At 42.4% G+C, this 22,529-nt stretch overlaps 1 protein-coding gene and 1 long non-coding RNA gene across 9 annotated transcripts in view; one reads left to right on the top strand and one right to left on the bottom strand.

The window, feature by feature from the left end:
• Nucleotides 1-22,529, bottom strand: part of LOC121106461 (BTB domain and CNC homolog 2) — a 185,110-nt gene that overhangs the window by 123,351 nt on the left and 39,230 nt on the right. For 2 of the 8 annotated variants that reach the window (XM_046939784.1, XM_046939789.1), the window contains exon 1: nucleotides 19,584-19,684. The exons of the other annotated variants lie outside the window; for them this stretch is intronic. The gene's annotated coding sequence lies outside the window, so the exon portion shown is untranslated. Of the gene's footprint in view, nucleotides 1-19,583; nucleotides 19,685-22,529 lie in introns of those variants that run through there. 8 annotated transcript variants of the gene reach the window in all.
• On the top strand, nucleotides 19,977-22,474 carry LOC121110251. The gene is made up of 2 exons (XR_005858498.2): nucleotides 19,977-20,205; nucleotides 22,390-22,474. It is a non-coding gene; the product is annotated as an uncharacterized LOC121110251 (long non-coding RNA).

Below are 22,529 nucleotides of genomic sequence, written 5' to 3'. Positions count from 1 at the left end.
CCAGAGGGTGGTTGGACTCTGAAACAGGCTCCCCAGGGCAATGGTCATGGCCCCAAGCTGCCAGAGTTCAAGGAATGTTTGGACAACACTGAGACATAGGGTTTGACTGGAGTTGGTCTAATGATCCTCGTAATTCCCTCCCAAATTGGGATATTCTGTGATTCTACCTCCATAGCCAAAATGAAGGGAGTAAGAACAAATATTTGAGATGGAAATATTGCTGTGGCACTATCTACACTGAGGTTGTCATACTTGGCACCAGTTAGATTAGTAAATAGGAGAGGAGAAGGGGTGGGGAGAGGGGAGAAATTAAAATCAGAGTTTAAGGTTAAAAGAGAGCCTTCTAGTTATAAAATAGAGACAAAGTAGTATCACCTGAGGTATTCTGAAATTGTCAGCCTTTTCAAAGAACCATAGAATCACAAAGGTTGGAAAAGATGTAAAAGATCATGCAGTCCAACCATCCATCTATCACCAATATTTCCCACTAAGCCATGATCCTCAGCACAACATCTAAACATTTCTTGAACACTCTAAACTTTTCATCTCATCAAATCAAGACAGAAGGCACAAACACAGAAGAGAGTGGAGAGTTAGGAGAACATAAAAACCAGAGATGACTGAAAGATACTCAGATAGTTTTTTACTGACATAGCTACAGACTAAGCAATAGTAACCAGGGTATAGTTTTGCCTTAAAAAAAAGCTAAACCATCCTCCTTTTACCTCTTCTTGGGCTAAAACAGACAAGGGGTCTGGGTAGTGTTGAAATCCTTCATACTCACTTCTTGTATAACCCTGCCCAGCTTCTTCGTGCCCTAGTTTATACATATGTAGAAGTTGTGTATATTGAAATAGGTGTCTGTAAGATGGGTTTAACTAAAATTTCATGAACAAAGTACTGTGTCATCTTAAACACTAAAAGAACTTATATAATATTACCATTTGTGATTATTGGATATATCATGCCTCCCTAGAAAATACAGCTATGTAGGAAGAGTACAAAAAGCAATCTCTGTTTCTGAAAATGAAACAGACTGGTGAATCCACTGACTCAAATCAAGACTTTAAAATGCCATAAGCAACCTCCCAGATTTTCCAAAACAGAGATCATCACTTTATGGAGTTATTTTCCATTGAGAAAGAGAGATTAGCAAGAGGATACACGGCACAGCTGATACCTGCCTGTGCTAACTCCCAGTGAAGCCTCAAGGAAAGAGCATTCAGTGGCCTTTTTTTCTGATGAAGAGCATGTGTTTGAATAAATACAGGTGTGAAAAAAAAATTGTATAGCTTTTAGGTCTGAAATTAAGAAAAGAGGAAGTTTAAGGAAGACTGAAATGACTATTTTGGATTCACAAGAGAACAGTTAGCTTCTGTTGCCTAAAGTAATTATAATACTGCTCCATTGGCTTTGATTATGAATTTTAATTTTTTGATACCTATCTTTCTTTACTTGGCCTCATAATGGCTAGACAACGTATCTGTGCATGACTGTGCTGCAGTTTCATTTCTACATCTCAACAATTAGTCCTCTGATAGATTATGTTTAATATTATCTGTATTTATTTCCGTTAGGAAATACTACTCCTCTGAAAGGGTGGTCAGGCACTGGAATGGGCTGCCCAGAGAGGTGGTGGAGTCACCGACTCTGGAGGTGTTCAAGGAACGTTTGGATGTTGTGTTGAGGGACATGGTTTAGTGAGAACCATTGGTGATGGGTGGATGGTTGGACTGGGTGATCCTGTGGGTCTTTTCCAACCTTAGCGATTCTATTTCCAGGTAATTTGAGCTGTCATCAGAATGCTCCATACAGATAAGGTTTGTTGTCAGCTTTTGATATTACTGCTTGTGAAAAAGTGTGTGGACACTGAAGTACAAGAACTATCTGCCCACGTGGGACTTGGCCCCACTGTCTGTTCATAAAAGCAATTGCATGAGATACTTCAGCTAGTCCACTGTTGCAGCTTTGTTACCATCCAATTCAGCATGTGCACCACCACCACCAAGGTACAAAAGTTCGTGTCAGGATGGACAGAACCAGTGACTGTGCCAGGTGCCCCATGCTGTATTGAGGAGATGCAGTGACATAGTAATAAGAAAGAGTTGCAGAACTGTGTAGATAGAACAAGAAAGATTAGGAGGACGGATGCCAACAGAAGGTTTGCTTTCAGAACATTTCTGTTTCATTCTTCATTACCAGGTGGGCGCCAGGCATATATACTGATATAGATGAGCAAATAGGGGTTTTGTGGAAGACAGAGCAGCAACGTTCATTCCCAGGCGGCTCAGTCTCACTTACGTGACACCCACATTTACCCTGCAATCACAACTGCACCAGAAACAATTTTGTTGGAGTTTCTGCTGGCAGGATGCGGGTTAAATAGATCCAAAATCCCAATGGCATCTCCAGTCATCCCAAGTCTGCATCTTTTCAATTGTGTATTAGTCTGATATTTAGCATAATTACTTATTTCTTAGCAACTTCATAAAACAATGACACTAAGAAGACCAGAGATACAGGAACTTTCCATATTTGCGAGTTGCCTATAGGACCCTACTCTAAGAGACAGCATTATTGCATCAAGAAATGTCACATCAAGGTTTCCAGTAGCTTCAACATTTCCCATTTCGTTAAATAAAAAAGTGGGTGGAGAAAAGGAGGAAACTTTATTTCTGCTCCACTTATTTGACGGATGCAAGAAAATGTGTATATAAAAGATTATCTGACACAACCACTCTGAATCTTGCTGAAACACACAAAAAAAGCAAGATCAACCCAGATAGCCTAGAATTTGCTTCCATGTTTTAGGCAAATGATCTGAAAACAAAAGTTCCTGGATACCTTGGCTGAAAGCTTCTAAACAATTAGTGCCCACAAGCAAGTACACTAGCTGATAAAGAGCAGGTTTCAGAATCCAATGCATATCCATCTACAAAACTTAAGTCTTTCAACAAATTAACTCCATACAACAACTTAGCTACAAGTCTCAGACTGGAAATGCCTCCCTCCCCCTTCACTGAAATCATAGTCATAAATGCTCTAAAGGAGATTAGGGAGAGACGATTTTGCAAAGCACAAAGCACTGACCTAAATGTGATCCTGTTTAAGTAGGTGAAGGTTCTAAATTTGACTGAAAGGGCAATGTTCAGGCCAGTGCTTTGTGTTTTTTAAGATCTGCATAAGCTTTTAAAGCTGTGCATTTCATTTAAAGGAGATTTTACAACCTCTAGAAATGTTTTCCACTCTTCGCCAATGGAAAAATGAAAGGCTTTGTGCTTTACCTGTTAGCTCTGAAACAGCAACAGTAGCACGCAGGCCACTGTCTTGTTCTTAGCATTTTGTTAGCACTGCTCTAGCACACAGAAGGGATGACTCCTTCATTAAACAACACATTCTGTACACTTTTACAGTAGACAAGGAGACAGTAAAATATAGGCCAGCTGCATTTCTTATTTTCCTCTATGTAACACTGTTAAATCAATGGGATTTGCATAGATTGGCTAAGGACAAAATTAGCCTATTTTATTAATGGCAAAACGACATTAAGATTATAACCCATCTCACACTCAACACGAATTACTTCCTAATTCAACGTACTAGAAGACTCTGCCTAACAGAGTCATGTCAGATGAAAATAAAATAGTTTTCCTTTTTTCCCCTCCTGCACACATAATACATTTTAAAACTGAAGAATTAATAATTCATTTTCTTTAAAAGAGTGAAAAAGGAGCAAAGGCTGCCATGCTGCCTGGGTAGAAAAATGGGACAGGTGAGATCTCCCAGCTCACTGAGCCCCAAGCTGTGCCATTGTGGCTGACCAGGCCATAATTACTATCATATGAAGCTCCATTATAAACCAGTGATGTTGTAGGAGTTCTTTTTCTTACCTAACTGCTCCTGAGATTTTCATACACCTGTATTTTTAACACTGTATGGAAACACTCAAATAAAATGCCACCAAGATTTTGAAAAGATAATTAAAAAAAAACACACTGTGGTATTAGTTCTGCTACATATTATAAAAGCTTGAATTTTAGTTGTACATTAGGCTCTGTAATGCTGAATTTCCCAGAAGGATGTGTCTCCAAATAATCAAAAATCTGTTTTGTTTTCTTCACACTAATGCTCTGCATCCCCCCCACACTGAGATACTTATGAAATAGCTGATCTGAGAGCAACTCACACCTGGATTTGGTTTTAAAGGGAAACAACTATAAAGTGAGCTGAAGGATGCCTTGACTGATGCTGGGTCATTGCCATTCACCATCACACTGGAAGGAGAGCCTTGGCATGGATTTCTTGAGGATGTCTATGTTTCCATGGGATGTCAGCCGAACCCTGTCTGCTGGAAGTTAAGGCTGATGATGGTCATGGCATTTTTCCTCCAGAAGGCAGTTTGCTCTGGCCTCTTCATTTCAAGCTGCTTGCGCCCATTGTTCCTCACAACCTCCGTAAATGCTACTCTGGTTTTACAGCCTCCATCCAAGGGACTGCACCTCAATGGTACAGTGCATGTGCACTACACTTTCAGTACATTGAGATTGTTCAGAGTGAAATGCAGAAAATGCTAATGTATTACTAGACTCCTACAATATTTTTAAATAGCACCTCTGGTATATGAAACTATTTTACAAGCAAGTCAGTGTTCTGTGACACCAAAGATTTTTATTTTATCTTTTAAAGTTTAAATATCACAGAAAAGTGGGTGTTGATAGGATCTGCCAGCAGCACAAACAATATGTAGGAATCCAGACTAGGAGTGAAAAGATCTCTCCACAACAGTGAAATTGAGGCAAAACAACAGAAAAAAGACCATGATGTGCAACAGTCTAAAACTGTTCAACAATCAAGAGGAACAAAGATTTCGGAGTGCATTTGGACATTCTCTTCCTTAGGTAGTATGTCAAAAATAATGTTTCTTCCCTTTTCCTCAACAGACTGTGGGATTGGGCCCAAAGCCACACAGCCAAGCTGTGATCCTGGCAAAGCCCACAAGGTAAATAAGGTTGGGCACAGAGTGCAACTGGATGGGAGGCACTGAAGGGTGAGAGGCTGGCAGTTCTGCAGGCAGCACGTGAACAATGCTCCAGCACGATGCCAAGTGTGCTCTGGAGGTAAGTGCCACATAGCCAGAAATGTATCCACCTCCAACTGAGGCCCTGTGTGTTTAAAAAGTTAAACACTTCCTATTTCCCAGGCAATTCCCCATCCCACTAGATTTCCCTCAAGCTACTAAAAAAATAAAACTTAACCTCAATTAGTCAGTTAACATTTGGTGACTTCTGCTTCCATCCATGCAGCTAGCGTGGCATGAAGACATACAAGAGTGCAATCATACTCGTTCACAAGACAGAACACATTTCATCACCAGCAAACCACCTATATATGTGTGCTTTGTAAGAGCAGCTGATTCTCTCAGAACTAAAAAAGAATGTCAAGGAGATGCCAAGACATCTTATTTGGGCATTTTCTTTTGTTTCAGCACTCAGTTGCAGAATCATCTGCCTGAGATATAATCAATAATCAGAATGATCCCCAGCCAGATGACAAATCTCTCTGCTTCTATAGGCTTAAATGTCAAATTACCAGTGCCATTAGAATCCTGGTTTGCTTTTAACTTCAGATCAAAGCTAACAGAGCTGCTAAGACAATGCTTTCTTCCCTCCGCCTTCCCCCCTTCTCACTGCTCTGAAATCATCTGTCTTCAAGCCAGAAGTCTAAATGGAGTGTACAGTGAGTTCAAAACAGAGAAGGTTGATGGGAGTCTACTGCCAATTCCACTCTGCAGTCACAGCTTGCTCCCAGAGCTCCATTAGCTGCCTGCAATCAAGGGCGGCTGACTCAGTCCTGCTTGCTGTCCAGGTTTAATAGGTTCTGCTAGTTAATGAGCAATGGCTAGATTGCATTCCAAGACTTCACATCATTCACAAAGCAATTAAGTGTACACTTCTTGGTCTCCTCTCACAGCCTGAGAGGAGTGCCTCGTTCTACTGAAAGGATAAACGCAATCTGCAATTTTCGAAACAGAATAGCGCAACACAGTGGGAAACTGTCAGAATATTCACTTTCTGTAAGTATCAAGATGAATGCATCATTACTTCTGTAAGCCTCTGAAGGGCTCCTTTACCTGTACACTTCTGGATTACACATTGCTCACACTGGATGAAACCAAGAGCTTTAAACCACTGGGATGCACCTCAGTGAGTTGCTGACAAAGCAGGCTAGGGAGCCTTTGTATTACCGAAACAAAAGATATTTAACATGAAAGCCAATGCAAAAGCAGTAGTACCTTTTACGGGTATGCTTTTTACATGTTCCCAGTAAAAGTCTGCTGGGCACCTTGCAAAGGGTGAAACAATTAGCTACAAATCTGCAAAGCTCAGAAGCGAAGTGGCTTAAGCATTTGGGAATCCCTTATAAAATCATGACCGTGCCCCTAGAGAATGAAGCCCAAGGGAAGAGGTGGGGAAAAAGCAAGCGTTTCCTTTTTCACTGGCACACTCCCATTCAGACTGCCCATCACCCTCCTATGCTCCTGCACTTCTTTGCTACTGTAAATCTACATACCATTACAGCTACAACGTACCTTTCAAATGTCTGTGTCTTTTTTCAAGCTCTCTCTTCCCAGGCAAAAATCCTATTGATACGAGGTGGCAATTTTTTCTGCCAGTACAAAAGACTCTGAGTTGATTTACAGTTGGAGTGAAGCTGGGTTCCCTCCGGGTTCTCCAAAGGACAACTGCTTACATGAGTGGGCTGCCTTTTCCATGCCATGCAGGAAAGTCCTGCTGGCAAGGATGTGACTTTTCTCTTTGGGAAGGGACTGAAAAAATGTGCTGCTTCCACCTTACGCTGATCATAAGAACCAGTGAGTAGATGGTAGCCATGCCTGGAGAACAAGGAGAGATGTGCTGGTCATACCTTCTTCTCTCCTCATCCTGTGTATATCATTCACATAGGAGGCTTACAAGAGCCTGGATTCTCTGAGTAAAGAGAAACTATACCTAAACTATAGATTATAGTATTGTACTATAGATATCTAAATTAGACCTAAATGATCGATTAGTTTAAGAAAAAATACTCCTTATTTGTCGAAGAAATTCACTACTAAAAATGACTAACACAATAGCATACACTGCTCTTCTTTCTTTAAATGCAAAACCTTGGTATGGAAAGGAAGCACAGCTGAAGGGTTATACAGTTTTTTTCTTCTATTATTCTCTATTTCCTTAGCACATACCAGTCAAAACTATAAAGTAGTTGTGGGAGAAATGCATAAGGCACAGTTTCACATTCCAGCAAATCTATTTCCATGTGCTACATAGAAGCCAAGCGACCACCCAGAAAAAGTAAGGCAGACACAACTTGGCCCACCAGTGTAGCAATTGCATGCTAGCAGCCCTTCTCCACCAACACTGCCCTGTGTTTGCTACAAGACATAACCAAACCTCACAGCTGGCCCAGTCTGTGGCTCATCACTTCCAAACCTGCCAGTGAGCTGCACAGGCTCAAACAATGCGGATGAGCAGCACTGAGTTTTCTTCACAAGAAGCAATCCCAAGTTCAGCCAGAGTGCTAAAACAGGATGAACAGCCTCTTCAAGAGAAAAATAAAGGCAAGAGGCGATCTTAATGCAAGAATATTCTGCAATACGAATAGCTCTTTAATTCTCAGACCCTTTCAGTCTCTGTTCCTTTGCCATCTGTCATAATACTTTCACCCCAGTTATTCTGAGGAAAGAAGAGTAAGGGTGGGTAATCCCTGGGTTTGGGAAAGGCTATGGCTTTCTATTTCCTCTCCTTAGAGCCCACGACCATCATATATATATTTTTTTCATACATTGATCACAGAAAGATTTGGTAACTGCTTTGGAGTCAGTAAGATGAAATCAGTCCCCTGGAGGCCAAGCCAGTTGAGAAACATTGCTGGTGGGAGCTAAAGAAGTAGGCAAGACTTGTCCTTACCAAAGCAGAAGGCATTTCTTTTTATTTAAGTGGGCAACGGGCAAGAAGTTTTGGCCAAATATTTATCGATCAGACTGAAATGCTCGTAGTGAGAGAGGAGGGTGAGATATGTGGAAGGGTACAGTAATCCTTGCCTTGGAAGAGGATTAGGATCATAGAATGGTTTGGGTTGGAAGGGACCTTTAAGATCATCTAGTTCCAACTTCTCTGCTATAGGCAGGGACACCTCCCGCTAGACCAGGTTGCTCAAAGCCCCATCCAGCCTGGCTTTGAACACCTCCATGGAAGGGGCATTCACAACCTCACTGGGCAACCTGCTCCAGTGTCTCACCATCCTCACAGTAAAGAACTTCTTCCTAATATCTTGTCTAAATCTACCCACTCCCAGTTTAAAGCCATTTCCCCTCATTCTGTTGCTAACTGCCCTTACAAAAAGTCCCTCTCCAGCTTTCCTGTAGGCCCTCTTCAGGTACTGGAAAGCTGCTATAAGGTCCCTCTGGAGTCTTCTCCAGGCCTAAGAGCTCCAACTCCCTCAGCATGTCCCCATAGGAGAGGTGCTTGAGCCCTCTGATCATCTTTGTGGCCCTCCTTTGGACCTGTTCCAGCAGCTTGATGTACGGTAGGGGAACTTGTGTTTAATTGCTGGAGTGAGATAGCACAGAAAGTCTGTGGTACATGATGTAGGAACGTTGATTAATAAAAGGGATTTTCTGTGGGGTGTGAGGGGAAAAAAGAGAAGCAAGGTTCTCACAGCTTTCCCCAGATAATACTTTTTCAACATCTGTTGGCCATTGCTTTCTTCCAGTCCAAGACCACAAGTAAGTAACCAACCGTTAATAAGAATTTTACTTGGCAAGAACTTGTTGGTTGCTGCACCAAGGAGCGCTAACTGCACCGGGCTGTCACTGCAGCAGCCCTCAGCTCTCAGCTCCAGCAGGCACTGCCATCTTCCAGCCCGTGGTGGGGCAAAAACGTGGTCAAGTCTTCTGTCAGTGATGGAATTGCCTGGAGTGATGGCAGAGGCTTGAAAGCCAAATAAAGAAAAACCGGACCGTTAGCCAGAGCCGTCAGGCAACAGTTAATGGGGAGGAATCTACGAATCTGTTCATATTCTTTCACCGCAAGCAGGTGTGGGAAGCCCAGGCTGGGAGGGGCATGCAGATAAAAAAAGAAAGAGGAACCACATTTTCTTTTTTTTTTTTTTTAACATGTGTGATGTATTCAGATGAATCTTTCTTACCAACAGCCCCTTTTCCTGGAATCGGCGCTGATGCCCAGGCGTCACCCTCAGGCTCTCCGATAAACAAGCAGTGCGGCTCAAATGTTTTGGTTACAATACACACTTCTGGTGAAGGATGACATGATTTTGATGGGAGCTTTGGGGGGGAATCGAGCCATTTGAAACGGAGACATTATTAAAATCGCCAGGCTTTTTTCAAATTCAGATCGAGTCTGTGGTTGTTTCTTTTTTTGCTTGTTTGTTTTGTTTTAATTTTCATACCACAGCAGTCATGCACTGCTGTTTACCACCTATGAAGTGAAGAATAAAGAGAAGATCTCTGTTGTAATCCCCTTCATTCTTCCCTCGGCCACTGTGCACGCAACGGTGTGGATTATTTTCACACCTATGGATTTTGCAGGGAAAAAGGCCCTGACCTGCCAGTTTCCCTGACCCACTGCTCCTTCCTGGCCAGCACAGCAGCCACCTCGTTTTGGCTGTCCTCCCACAGCTCTTTGTTGCTGAATGCCAGGGTCAGTGGTGTCACCGGCTGACATGATTGGTACCGCTGACATGACACTGCTGCTCTAAAGGAAGCAGGCAGAGGGTAGGCGATAGAAAACAACAGAACCTGCAGCCATTTTAGGCAGAAGGAATCAGGCTCAAAGAGACATGAGTGACCTCATATTTTCCAATTAAAAGGAAGGTCCTTGCATCACAGCAGATGGATGCGGCATTTAAATGCGCTCCCGTGCTCTTAAAATCAGGACATTTCTGCCTGCCCCAACACAGATCCTGGCGGTGTGCTCCAGATCTCTTAGATCAAAGGCAAAGATTAGGGAGGGGGAATATCAAAATGGTTTAAAAGAAAAAAAAAGTATCACAAGAGATAACACCTGACCTGTGATTCAGCAGATTTGAATGCTCAGAAGTACAGCAATCTGTGCACTATTGAAAGACAGCAGCAGTCCATTATACGTATTGATTTGCAGCACTTTGTCAGCACTAATGATGTTACCTCATTAAAAGAGATAAATGCCCTACTGTTCTACCAAAAGCATCTGCTCCTTCCTCTTTCTCGACTGTTCTCCAGCAGGGCCCTCAGCAGCAGCATATTGAAATCAAATGCAAAATTGGCTTAGAACAGCTTGCTAGCATTGCTTTCTTTTGTTATTCTTTTTTTTTTTTCTTTGTTATTACTTAAAAAAAAAAAAAAAGAGGGAGTTACTCCATGTTTCTTATCAGGTATTTCTTCTTATGACACAGAGCAGGCGCTTCAAAGGCAAACACAGCCTAGCGCTGGCTCCAGAGTTAAGGAAGTGTGACTGAGCAACAGCTGTGCTTCATCTTAACAACACTCCTGTGGACAAAGAATTCCTCAAAAACAAACTAATATCTATGTCCACAAATCCGTTTATTACTGAATAAAGCAATACAGGTTGCAAATTTGATCAACACAGGTGAAACGATAGGCAAGGTGGTGATAATTGATTCTGTTAACACCCAACAACGTTTCCACACAGGATACGCTAGTTTTGTTTCAACAGATTCCTAGTTACATGAAAGGGTAGCAGTTTACCATAATGAATGTTTTATGCATAACTCCTTTGTGTACGGAGTCTCCGAAGTACACATTATTGAAGTCTATTAAACTCTCTATTTAGCAGAATTACCATCGTGCCTTTTGGGAAATTATTACAATGAAGCTGTACTGGTATTTAAATTCCAGTTGTTTAACAATATTTTCCCAATTACCAATCCAGGTGTCTACTTTAAAGTGCAGTCAGACTTATTCCAGAGTAGCATAAGCCCTCCTACAAGCTCCTTATGGAAATTCATTTTTAAATGACTGTTTCAATCTGTTTTTCATAATTAGCATCAGACAGCTACTGCTTTTACACAATAGGAACTCTCCCCGATCTTCCTCACCAAGTATAACACCCCACAGTTAAACTTGGTTACAGAAAGAACTAAATACTTGCAGCCACACATTTTTATTTCAATGTATTAGTATCTGAAAGATAACAGATTTTTATGGCAAATTAGGTCCCATTCCTTATAAATGGCTTTTCTGTGAAAAAAAAGACCTGTCTTGGATGGGACCAAATTGCTTCACTGCTGTTCAAGCTCAGTATTGACCTAGATCCCTACTCCATTTCAGCTACTGAACTCTGAATTGTATGTAAAGCAATGACAGAACAGCTACAAACTTTTGTTTGTGCCCCTCAAATCATTTCTCCTTGAAATACCACAAACTACAGCTACAGCCAGCTACTCTCTAAATGTGTTGGTTTGCATGACAGTGAGTCTTAAACTTGATTCTAAGGTTTTCAATCTGCACCTACTTCTCCTGTGATAGGGACAGGTATTTTTCCAAAGGGAAGATTCTCATGTTACTCAAGGGAGAGGAAGCAAACTTAATTGTGCTAAAACTTACAGGATTGAGCTCCTAGGGTGGGGTGGAGGAGACCTAGATCTCAGCCTTTCAGGTTTCTTCCATGACCTTCAACAAATCACTATGTTCTAGCCTTCATTTCTCATCAACATGAGGGTGATATTTCATCCTCTTTTAGATGCCCAGAGGTGCTCAGGTTCTATCTATGGGGCAGTCAAGCTTTCCAGCAAAGACAACCAAGCAAGCTCCTAAACGGATGTCTTGTCCTTGCCACTACATCACACTGACAGTTTTATAACTTCAACACCAGTTCAATTTTCAGACAACTCCAACTGCAAAAACAACACTAATATATCCAAAGAATGAAAACAAAAATTTTATTAAACAAATGGGCACAAGCGCAGAAAATAAGTAATGAAGTAATAATGTTGCTCAACAGTATTACCCATCAAAGGAATATGCAGAATTTAGGCCATCATATGACTAGCTGTTTTGCTTTGCCAGAATTCAGTTTATGGACAATTACAGATAAATTGAGAGCTTAAAGTCACTCTTGGAAGCTGGTTCACACAGTATAAGATCCTCTGACAAGTATGAGTCAAATATGTTTTGACTCTTTTGGCTCTAAGGCAAATTCAATGCCCTCTGGCAGGTCTACACAATAAAGCTGTTTCCATCATGACCAGAAGTCCTCCACTCCAGAGAACAATCCTTGGAAAAAAAACACAGCAAATGGTTAGACTGATTTTAGCCATACACTAATTTCCTATAAAACAATAGACAAAACTGTTTCATTTCTCCAGCTACAAACCCTGAGCCAAACATCCTTTTCTCTTTTACAAGTGCAACTTCATTGACTTTGCTAGAGTTACACGTGCATCAAAGCAGATATGTCTTTGTCTGCAATGAGAGGCTAAATCTCTCATAAATAAGAAAGGAAACAATCTGTTCACCTTAACTGAAGTGAGATGAGGAGCATTTCTTTCACCTTTAAAAAAAGAGAGATGGTAGAACACTATTAATCTCACTTCTTTAGTTTGCCTCTCCACTAGGAAAGACTCATGTATTCTCAGAAAACAGACATTCTTCAGACTTTTATAGTTACTTTATCCCACTACAGATCGCAAGCCCAAGAGTGTCAGATGCTGGAATATTAGATATCAAGCACCTATTTTACTACGCATTAAAGAAATACCTCTTCCATCCTGTTTGATGGGTTTGTAGGTCCAAGGGGCAGTTCTACTACAGCCCAAAGCAATCAGTCCCTTGCTCCCTTGCCTAACTCTAGTTTCTAGTTTCTATGAGGTACTGCTGAGCTGCAGAAACACCATCCACATTTTCAGTTAGGTGTTAGCTGGATTGACCCCATTGGGAAGTTCATGATACGGCCTTGCAGGCACCAACACTTGTGCAAGACAGAAGGAAGGAAGTCTGAGCAAAGGACACAGTTGGAAGACAAAGAGAATAAATGGCCACAGCCTTACCTGGGGCTGGGACTGTCCATTAGTCCCTGCTGCATACCAGAAGACAGTGTAGAAATACAAGACGCTGTGTGCAGTGCTTCATATAATATGGGTATCACAGTAAGTGTCTAACATTCCACCCTTTTATGTCACCATGTCTATCACATCAGACGACAGACATCACCTGGCAATACAACCTCTCTCAGATATTGGATGTAGACATGGTGAGGCCTTCTTTCACTATTGTGGCATGTGGACAAGCAGCTACCTCAGTCAAGCTGTCGTTTTGTCTCTCCTGCCACCTACTGTACTGAAAATCAAAATATGTGTCACCAGCTTGCATGCATCTTCTCTTCTGTTTGGAAATTGCAGCATTACTTCATAAAATCATAGAATCGTTTGAGTTGGAAGGGACCACTAAAGGTCATCTAATCCAACTCAGCAGCAATGAAAAGGGACACGCACAGCTAGATCAGAGTCACTCAGAGTCTGGTCCAGCCTGACCTTGGATGTCTCCAGGAATGGATCATCCACCACCTCTCTAGGCAACCTGTTCCAACACTTCACTACTTTTATCATAAAAAACTTTTTTCTTATATCCAATCTAAATCTCCCCTCTTTAAGTTTGAAACCATTTCCCTTTGTCCTATCACAACAGACTTTGTTAAAGAGTCTGTCCCCTACTTTCTTCCCCCCACCCTTTTAGATAGTGAAAGGCTGCTATCAGGTCCCTCCAGAGCCTTCACAATGAACAGCCCCAGCCTGTTCTCGTAGGGCAGGTGTTCCTACCCTTGGGTGATTTTTGTGTGCAGCATTTCGAAAGGTACCTAAGTCACTGATGCTTCATGGTTAAAGTCAGCATTAAAAACAAAAACTTTTCCATGGTTTAGGGCATGAATTATTCTTCACCTTGCCCCACAAAGAAAAGTCACATATTTATTTTAAAAAGTGAACAGTCCAGAATACCCTCATAAAACTCTGGCCTTTTATTTGCAGTTATTTCCAATTACAACACTCAAAAGGGGCAAAACTCAGCAGAAAAAAAAATGGCTTCCCATTGGGTGTGAAGCTGTCAGACTGTGGGCAGAATCAAAACTGTTGGCCACGCACTTGAACTGTGTCACCAAAGTAGCATAACAGACCAAAGATGAAATAGCCTGCTTTAGACTGTGATTTATGCTGGCCTTTTAACCTCTTGCTCTCTAAATTGCATCTGAGCAAGCATGCCATGTATACCTGCTGCAGCTACAGCTGTGTGAAATGTCCTCCACATGGCCCTTCTGGCTCTACCATCACAGACTACAGAGGGACTTCAAAATCCCGCTGATACTTGCACCCAAGTGATGCATCCAGGGGAAAAAAAGAGCAAAACCATCTGGATTCTGACATCAATCCCAGTTTTGAAGCCAGATATCAATGCGGACAACGCAGAGAAAGGCAGCAGCAAGGCTGAGCTGGTCCAGCACAATTCAAGCATTCTGCAGGAGCTTCAAAGGCATTCATAGCACTATGCGGAAAACAATAAGCAATCAACTCAAAACCAAGCAGAGAGATAGCCCTTGTTAATTATTTATGTCATCCTCCCAGAAGGCGATGGCGTGACAATTTCACTTTTTAGCACTTCATTATTAATTTTGAGAAAGTATTCAAATAGAAAACAAGTAGCTGAAATTGATAAAATGTTCTCACCATTTCTCAGTAAGAAGCAAACATGCAAGTGCTGGTTTATTTTCCCAAATACGACACTCCCTTTTACTAAATCAACAGGCAACAGCTTGGAGCTATGTGACAGCAGATATCTTTGATAAAAGGAATATTTTGATGAAAGAGAAAGACATTCGACATTTACACAATCAAGTAAGCTATCAAATGCATTTATTTATGCTGTGACCATGGTAATTAAGAGGTAGTAAATGTGGAACTGAGTACCAGTTAAAATGCATTTTTAACCTGATTTTTACACTGGTTGCAATAAGGAGATCTTTTACTAGCAGGATTCTTTAGGGTCTTTTCATGCTGTAATTAGAGAAGCGGATACAGAAGATAAATCGCCTTGCTCCAGCAAACAGCCCTGCTTTTGCAAGAGGAGTACTAACGTAATAGTGGGCCTTTCATCTTAGCACTTAGAATTTGATCAACTGAGAAAAAACATTAATATAATTCCACTCACTTACAGATAAACATCTCTGAAAAATAAGGACATTTCTATTCCTTAAACAAATCTGACAAGGCTGTAACTAAAAAAATTTGTGTAACAAACACGCTTCAGTATGGACACAGGAAAAACATCAAAATGAGTAACCAGAGGATATAACACCAGCTATTTAGCCACCAAAATGCCTCGAGAGCAGTGATACATCCATTTAATGCCAAATATGGCCCAAAAATATCTATTATACATGAATAAATGTATTAGGAAGTAATAGCATGTTCCCATTAATTACACAAAGGCTGTGAACAAGCAAGGGGCCTGTGACTTAGGTAAAAAGGGACCTTATTACAGTGCATGATCAGAAACAGCACTTGCTGACATCAATTTAATTTATAACGGGATCAAAGTAAAAAAAATAGAAGATCGTGTTAGCAGTTAGAAATGCTACAGGAACTGTATGTTAAAAATAAAAGCTAATGGGGTGAACAGTCTTAAAACAACTTAGTTCTTTTAACACGAACTTGAAAAAGCTGCTACTATGGTGGCGATATCAGAGGGTGTTCACACACCTTTGCCAGAAACCCCTAAGCAACTCTTAAGTATCTCCGAGGATGCTAGAATAGAAGGGAATAAAGAAGTCAATTTTATACATCCTGTGCTGTCTGTTGGGAACAATATATCATTAAACCATCAGGCAAAGTTTAATCTCTGAAAATACTTCTACCTCTGCTGTGTTCAACTGAATGGAAAGGAAAGAAATTTAAGCTTGGATGGTCTATGCCCAACAGAGGCTTTGTAGCAGAAGCTGGTTGAAGTTTGCTGACGAGTGGGTGATAAGCTGCTCCCCAAGTTTTGCTTGCTTTGAGAATAGTGAACAGGCTGGGAGATTTTCAGAGCAGGCTCTCCAAGCAAGCTGTTCAGAGAAGCCACCATCCAGAAGGCTCAACAGGAGGAAAAGGAAGCAGGGAAATCACAGCTAATGGGATTTGGCCACAGCAAGAAAAAGCTAAGTTTCAGAATACATTATGAACAGTCTTGCACTTTCTCATTGCACCAGTTCACTGCTGGATGAGAAAAATCTATGTACATTTAATGCCTTAAAAAGCTCCGTGTAAATTTAGATTAATAAATGTTTAGAACAAGCCTCACTTCATCTCTGGGCTGCCCTGTAGATGCATGCATTAAGTAGAGGAAACTGCCACCACTACACCAAAGTTTCCATGACTTTCTGTAGGGACAACACGTCAGTCTAGAGATTTATTTAAGATAAGTGCATGCTTGTAAATGCCATAAGCGAATACTTTGAGATATAAGGAGGTCATTGCCCCACTCTTCTTAGAAATCAGCTCTCAGCCCACTGATCCCTCTGCAGAGGATTATAACGTTTGCTCAAGTTTTCTGCGGGAGGGAGTTGCTATTTGATCCTTTCTTAGGGTATAATTGGAGTTCAAAGTACAGGGTTACCTTGCTTGCAAGGTTCTCCTTGGCACAACTTCAGATTGGAGAAGGCAGTACAATTACAGCACAGAATAAGATCTTTGGAAGGAAATGAAGATCTTTCAAGCCTGAAGGAAAGAAAAACTGCCTTTCCTGCTGAAATAACAACAAGTGCTTTGGTGTGCCTCAGTGGTGTGAATTCCAGGAGCCAGCTATGAGTTGCATCTCTTTATTACAAGCAACTAGGTCAAACCTCAGAGCAGAACCCACAGTTCTGCTGCTTCGGGTCATGAGGCACCAAGGATCTCCTGCTCCGCTTCTGACCCGGATGGCCATGGTGACAACCACTGCTCATCGCAGTTAGAATCCAGCTCTGGAAATGGGGAACAAGTCTGTCTCTTAGAGAAAACAGAGCTGTTAAAGCTCTCAGCTCTGGAGGTGTCCTGTATTCAACTCTTCTCGACAAATAATGTAGAAACCCAGTGTGGAAATAACATGAGCTAAAGAAGAGACAATCTAATGCAAATGGTTCAGGTGGGAGGCCAACAGTGCTCTCTGTGCCGGTCTAAAACAGTACACAGAGATACCACAACACCTTTAAGACTCAACACACATCTGCCAAGGAGTTTCCCTTCTCAAATACTAGAGCTGTGAGCTCAGCACTGAGAAGAGAGCAGCTGGTTGCAATGAAAGAATCATTACTCAAGAAGATACCCTCTACCTGGTGTATGCTGGGGAAACTGAAGCCAAGTGCAGGACATGACATAACATGTAAGCACTTCCCTGGATCCCAAAGGAGGCAGCGCCACGGTATGTGCAGCGAGGGAAGGTGCCAACAGCGAAGAAATTCCTGGTCTAATCGTGAGATAGAGGAAGAAGTAGTATGGCCAGAGGAATGGAAGCGGTATGAGAAGTCAGATAAAAGAAGTATGAGGTTGATAGCATCTTACAGACAACACAGTTTTTAGAAGAAGGAGGGGAAGTTGAGCAGCTGTGAAAGAGTGAGAAGGAAGAGTAAGGCTGATTTTCCTGATAGTCAGGTCACGAACAGTTCCCAAAACCTGTCTAGTCTGGCTGGATGTCTGATATAAAGAAGCAGAAAACAATGAATGTGGCAACTTAAGGGGAGAGAAAAGAGACATTAGGGTGTAGGGTATTAAGTAAAATTACAAACCTTCCAAGTGCAATAAACAGTGATGAAGCTATGGACCTGAAAAGTTAACAGAGGAATTACACAGAGATTGTCCACTCAGACAGAATCTTAAAAAAAAAAATAAAAAAAAAATGACTTTGGCTCCTCACAAACTTCTTTTCTGGTGGAAATCCCACAGTCACTGATGGGAGGTTGGCTTTACAAAGTGAGAATTTAACATGAATTGCAGCTCTGTGTAAACTATGAGAAATGTTGCTCACAGCAAGAGAAAATGGAGGATAATGAGGTATTTGGGGAAGCGGAGGGGAAAGAACATTACAGTAACTATGCAAAAAGAATAAATAGCAACACTGTCCTTCTCTGTAACTTCTTGAAGAATCTCAGTGCAACCTACAGTGATTTCTAGTTACGTGGTCACCTTTTAACACACAGCCCTGGTCTCCGCTTTGGCCACACACATCTTCTTTACACTCTCATCCCTTGCTGCTTCTCACCCCAGACCTCAACTGTGAGCTGATGGGCAAGGACCCCGCTGTGAGTTTGTGCAGTGGCCAGTGTGGGACCTGGCCGGGACTCGGGGTGCTGCCAAGTGCTCCTTCTCCACAATTAATGAGGGAGGCTGATAAAGAGACAGGAGACAAAGGCTTTCCTCCAAGTGAGAAAACTCTTAAGCAGAAAGCTGGTCTAGCTGAGAAGTCTCCCTCCATGCCAAACATGCTCAATAGCACAGCGCGGCGCAGTGAGCAAGCCGTGAAATCCAGTGGCCTTTCAGATGAAAGCATTAAAAAAAAAGAAGCGGGAGAAGAAAAAAGGAGGACAAGGCCAAGCAGAGTGGGGAAGGCTGCAAGCAAACACTCCCTTCCCAAAAGGACAGCATCTTGACTGGACATTGCCCTGTGGAGCCTGCAGAAGATGCTGTTCTCTGCAAGACAGAGTCAAGTTAAAATACAAACCTGCATTTGCACATACGTGAGTTCCTTACGTGCAGCAAAGAATTAAAGAAAATACTTTGCACTGAACTTGCTTTATTGTGTATGCGCTCCACTAATTTCCAATTGCAGTTTCTGCTCCTGCTCTCAGTCATCATCAGGATGACACACTGACATTCAATATTGCCATGTTAAAAAATCTAGAGTAACTGGAAATCATATTAAGAATATTTAAATACAGTCCATGTCTATTTAAGGTTTGAATACATATCATTACAAAATGGCAAAATGAACCCAACCTAATTCTCTCAGGGATGCACGAAGATCTAAACAACCCCAAGCTGGATGTTCTCTCTTACCACCCACTCAAATAAACAAAACAATCCAAAACACGCCAGGGTTAGTTTAGGTTGCAAATGGTAACATAATCAGCATTCAATCCCCATGCCCAAATGCAGTTCACTCCCCAGAGTGGTGCAGACTGTGCCACAAGGAAGGCACGGCCCCACTGTGGCCCCGCACCATGCCAGCAGCGCGCTCGCCATGGGCACCACATTGTTCCTTCCCAGCACCCCAAAGCATCCCCGGTGGGCACACAACAGTGCCGTTACTGGGCTCGCCGGCCCTGGCAAAGCCATTCCTGCACTACTGGGGCGAGCTGCTTTCCAGCAGCCCCGGCTAGGAGCTCCTCGTTCCTGGAAACCAGCGCTGTCAACAGCATGCCCTTTGTTGTGTGCGCACACAGCTTGCTGGTTGTTTTGGGTCTCAGTTGTTCTATTTCGAGGAGAATTTTAGTTTTAAATGAGTAATCTGTTTTCGAGTGATTTCTCCATGCTGGCTCCACCCTGCACTGTAAACTAGACATTACCTTATACAAGAATGAATCCGCTGCATTCCTCCGTCTCGCTGCCGCGCAGCACATTTCCTACCCTCGCAGCCCAACCAACAGCAGCACACGCTCCCCCACCCCTTCCCCCTCCGTTTTCTTTTTCTTTCCTTTTTTTTTTTTTTTTTTTTTCCCTTCACCGCCTCACTGTGTTTTTGTGTAAATGATCTCACATGACTCAACAAATCCATCTGCCTGGAGCAGGCCGAGTTTGGAGCCTTCCCAGGAGGGAGGAGAAGAATTGCTTTGTGGAAAGGACCTGGAGCTTTGCCCTTTCTCTGGCTCAAATTACCCGCCTGTCAGGCCTGACGGATTTGGCTAAAAATAAAAGGAAGCGGGCCGTGAAAAGGAGATGAATGAGCTCAGCAGTTCCTTAGATAACATGGGCCTGGTGTTGCCCAAAGCTCCCGGCGCAGGAACTTCAAATGCCGGGCATGTAAGCGCAGGGCCACAGCCGAGGTGAACTTGGACGCTGCGGGGAGAAAAGCAAAACCCAACCGTACGCCGCTGGAAATAACTGGATTAAAGGCACGCACGCAGAACAGGAAAGCTGCCTGCTGTAGGTTTGGGGCTTGTAAAACCCCAGATTTATGGTGCTTCCACGGTGAGTGGGGTCTAGAGGATGTGGTGGGGGACGCGCGGAGCCACGCGTGATGTCAGCCTCCGGGCTGCGCCAGCTCTGCATGGAAAGTCATCTGTGCCAATGTGTGCCCAGCGCAGCACTGAGTATTAAGCACTTAGTTTGGCAATGTAATGACACACTGTAACAATCTGTAATGCGAGGCAGTCAGCAAAGCCCTGGCTCTGTGAGCTATTCCTCCTAACCATTAACCATATGTTTGGCTCCACCGTCACCCGAGCGAGCGGGTGTTCCAGCACACCATCTGGTTTCTATCCACACAGGCAACTGCAAAGCACATAGCATTTCCCCCCAGAGCCGCATGTTCCTCCCGGCACCCCCTCTCCTGCCGCCCTCCCTGCCCAGCCCCCTGCTCCCCATCTTCCTCCCTCACCCCTCACAGCATTCGCCTCTCCTCCCAACACATCACCCTGCTTCTGGCGCTTGAAATGCCACCCACAAAATGTGTCCAAAGATTGGGGATGCCACAGTGTGCAGCCCCCTGTGTACCTTCAGTACATGCTGGGATCGCATCGCCCAGCATCAAGCCTTGATGTGTTGCACTACAAAATGGACATTGTACTGACAGACTCTGGGGCTGCTGCAGCACCCAGTGTGTCCGTTGGCAACAGCTCCATCCTGACACTGCACAAACACCTTGAGGCTCCACCAAGAGAAGGATAACTAGCAAACGACCCCAAACGGAGCTTTCTAGGCATGCCTGGTTTTGGTGCCCCGGCCCACCAAAACTAAAAAAGGTAAAGAAGAAAGAGAAATGGAATGAGAAAGAACTGAAGAGAAAGGAATGAAAATATTTACTTTCCCTGTGATAGCTAAACAAACCTTTTCTGAAACTATTAAAAAAAGCTTTCAAGTGTTACATTTAGAGGACCTTGTACCGTATGTTTACTTTATGATTCTATGAATTCTAACTACTATTTATGCTTTTTAAAACACTTCCATCCTTATGTTTATTTCTGGAGTCACCTATGGGAGATCAGCAGTAATTCTCCTCCCAGGTTGTTGGCCAATTTGAGATTAATCATGACCTAATGTGAGTATGCAGGGATGCAAGCAACACGATATTCAATAAATCCCACACTTGCTGTTTTAAAGTAAGTTCATACTCCACAATGAGTCACACATACAGTGTTTATCCAAGTTACCAAGTCCATTACATTTGCAAACATATACACATCACAGCCGTGAGCACACAACTGTTTACACCAAGACACATTCCTATGGCTGGATATTGATTTTTTAATAAAGTGTCATTACGCTGATGTTGATACAGCAACTATCTTTCCAGAGTATGCAATTTAACATTAAAAAGAAGCTGGCTCGAGGAAATACTAAATCCACGCCCATTCACACACTATTTAAATGTCCTTCTTGGGCATGAATACAGAAATGCAAAGCTGCAACTGCATTTTTTTTTTCCGCCTGGCATCTAACAAAGAAAATGCAAAGGAATCTCCAGTTAAAAACAGCTCAGTCTAAGGCAGCCAGCTCTGCTGATCTGCTCCTCTAAAAAATTTGTGCCGAAAACCAGAAGTCTACACTGACAAGGATACATGCTTTTCTACTTCCTCATACGTGTGAGAAATCAGTGTGTGAAAGAGCCACTGTAAGCCATTATCCTGAAATCAAATAGACATGGGGAAAACCCTTATGTTCCAGAAAAGCCTGATGGCTTCACCAGGACTGCCTAAGAAATGTGAAGGCAGGACCTGGCTCCACTTATGAACTGCACTGCAATTAGCACTCCAAATGTCCCCCCTCCAGCCATCTCTGCCTCTCAGTTAGGAAAATAATTAGAATGATTAAAAACATAAGAGATGCATTTTAGCTAACGACTCACATTTCTTAACAAGTAGGGCCTGAATATATTAAAGATGATATTTTAAGGTAACTTTGCCAACATATTGGTAGTATATTTAAACACTGCACATTACAATTGCTACCAATCTGCAAGAAGAAATTGTCTTCATTCATACAAAACACCCAATGTTAGTCTGCTACAGTAAAGATACAGGTACGGGTATTGTAGCAGATAACAATCTGTTCTGAGTCAGAAATCTTTTAAAATGGGGAATTCAAGGGAAATAGTCACAGATTCAGCATTTCATAGCCTGAAGGGACAGCTAATCATTTGACCTTCTTTTGCAGGCCTGGAGCTTTCTTCCTACATTAATGAAGTTCTAAGAGGCTGAAATAGAACCTGACTCTTAGTGTAAAAACGACAACAACACAGGAAAAAAAAAAAAAGAACAACTTCAGTTTTAACAGCCTGAGATAACGAAAGATGT

Source organism: Gallus gallus, chromosome 3, assembly GCF_016699485.2.
Source record: "Gallus gallus isolate bGalGal1 chromosome 3, bGalGal1.mat.broiler.GRCg7b, whole genome shotgun sequence".
Taxonomy (NCBI): Eukaryota; Metazoa; Chordata; class Aves; order Galliformes; family Phasianidae; genus Gallus; species Gallus gallus.
This window is presented reverse-complemented; position numbering and strand designations above follow the sequence as displayed.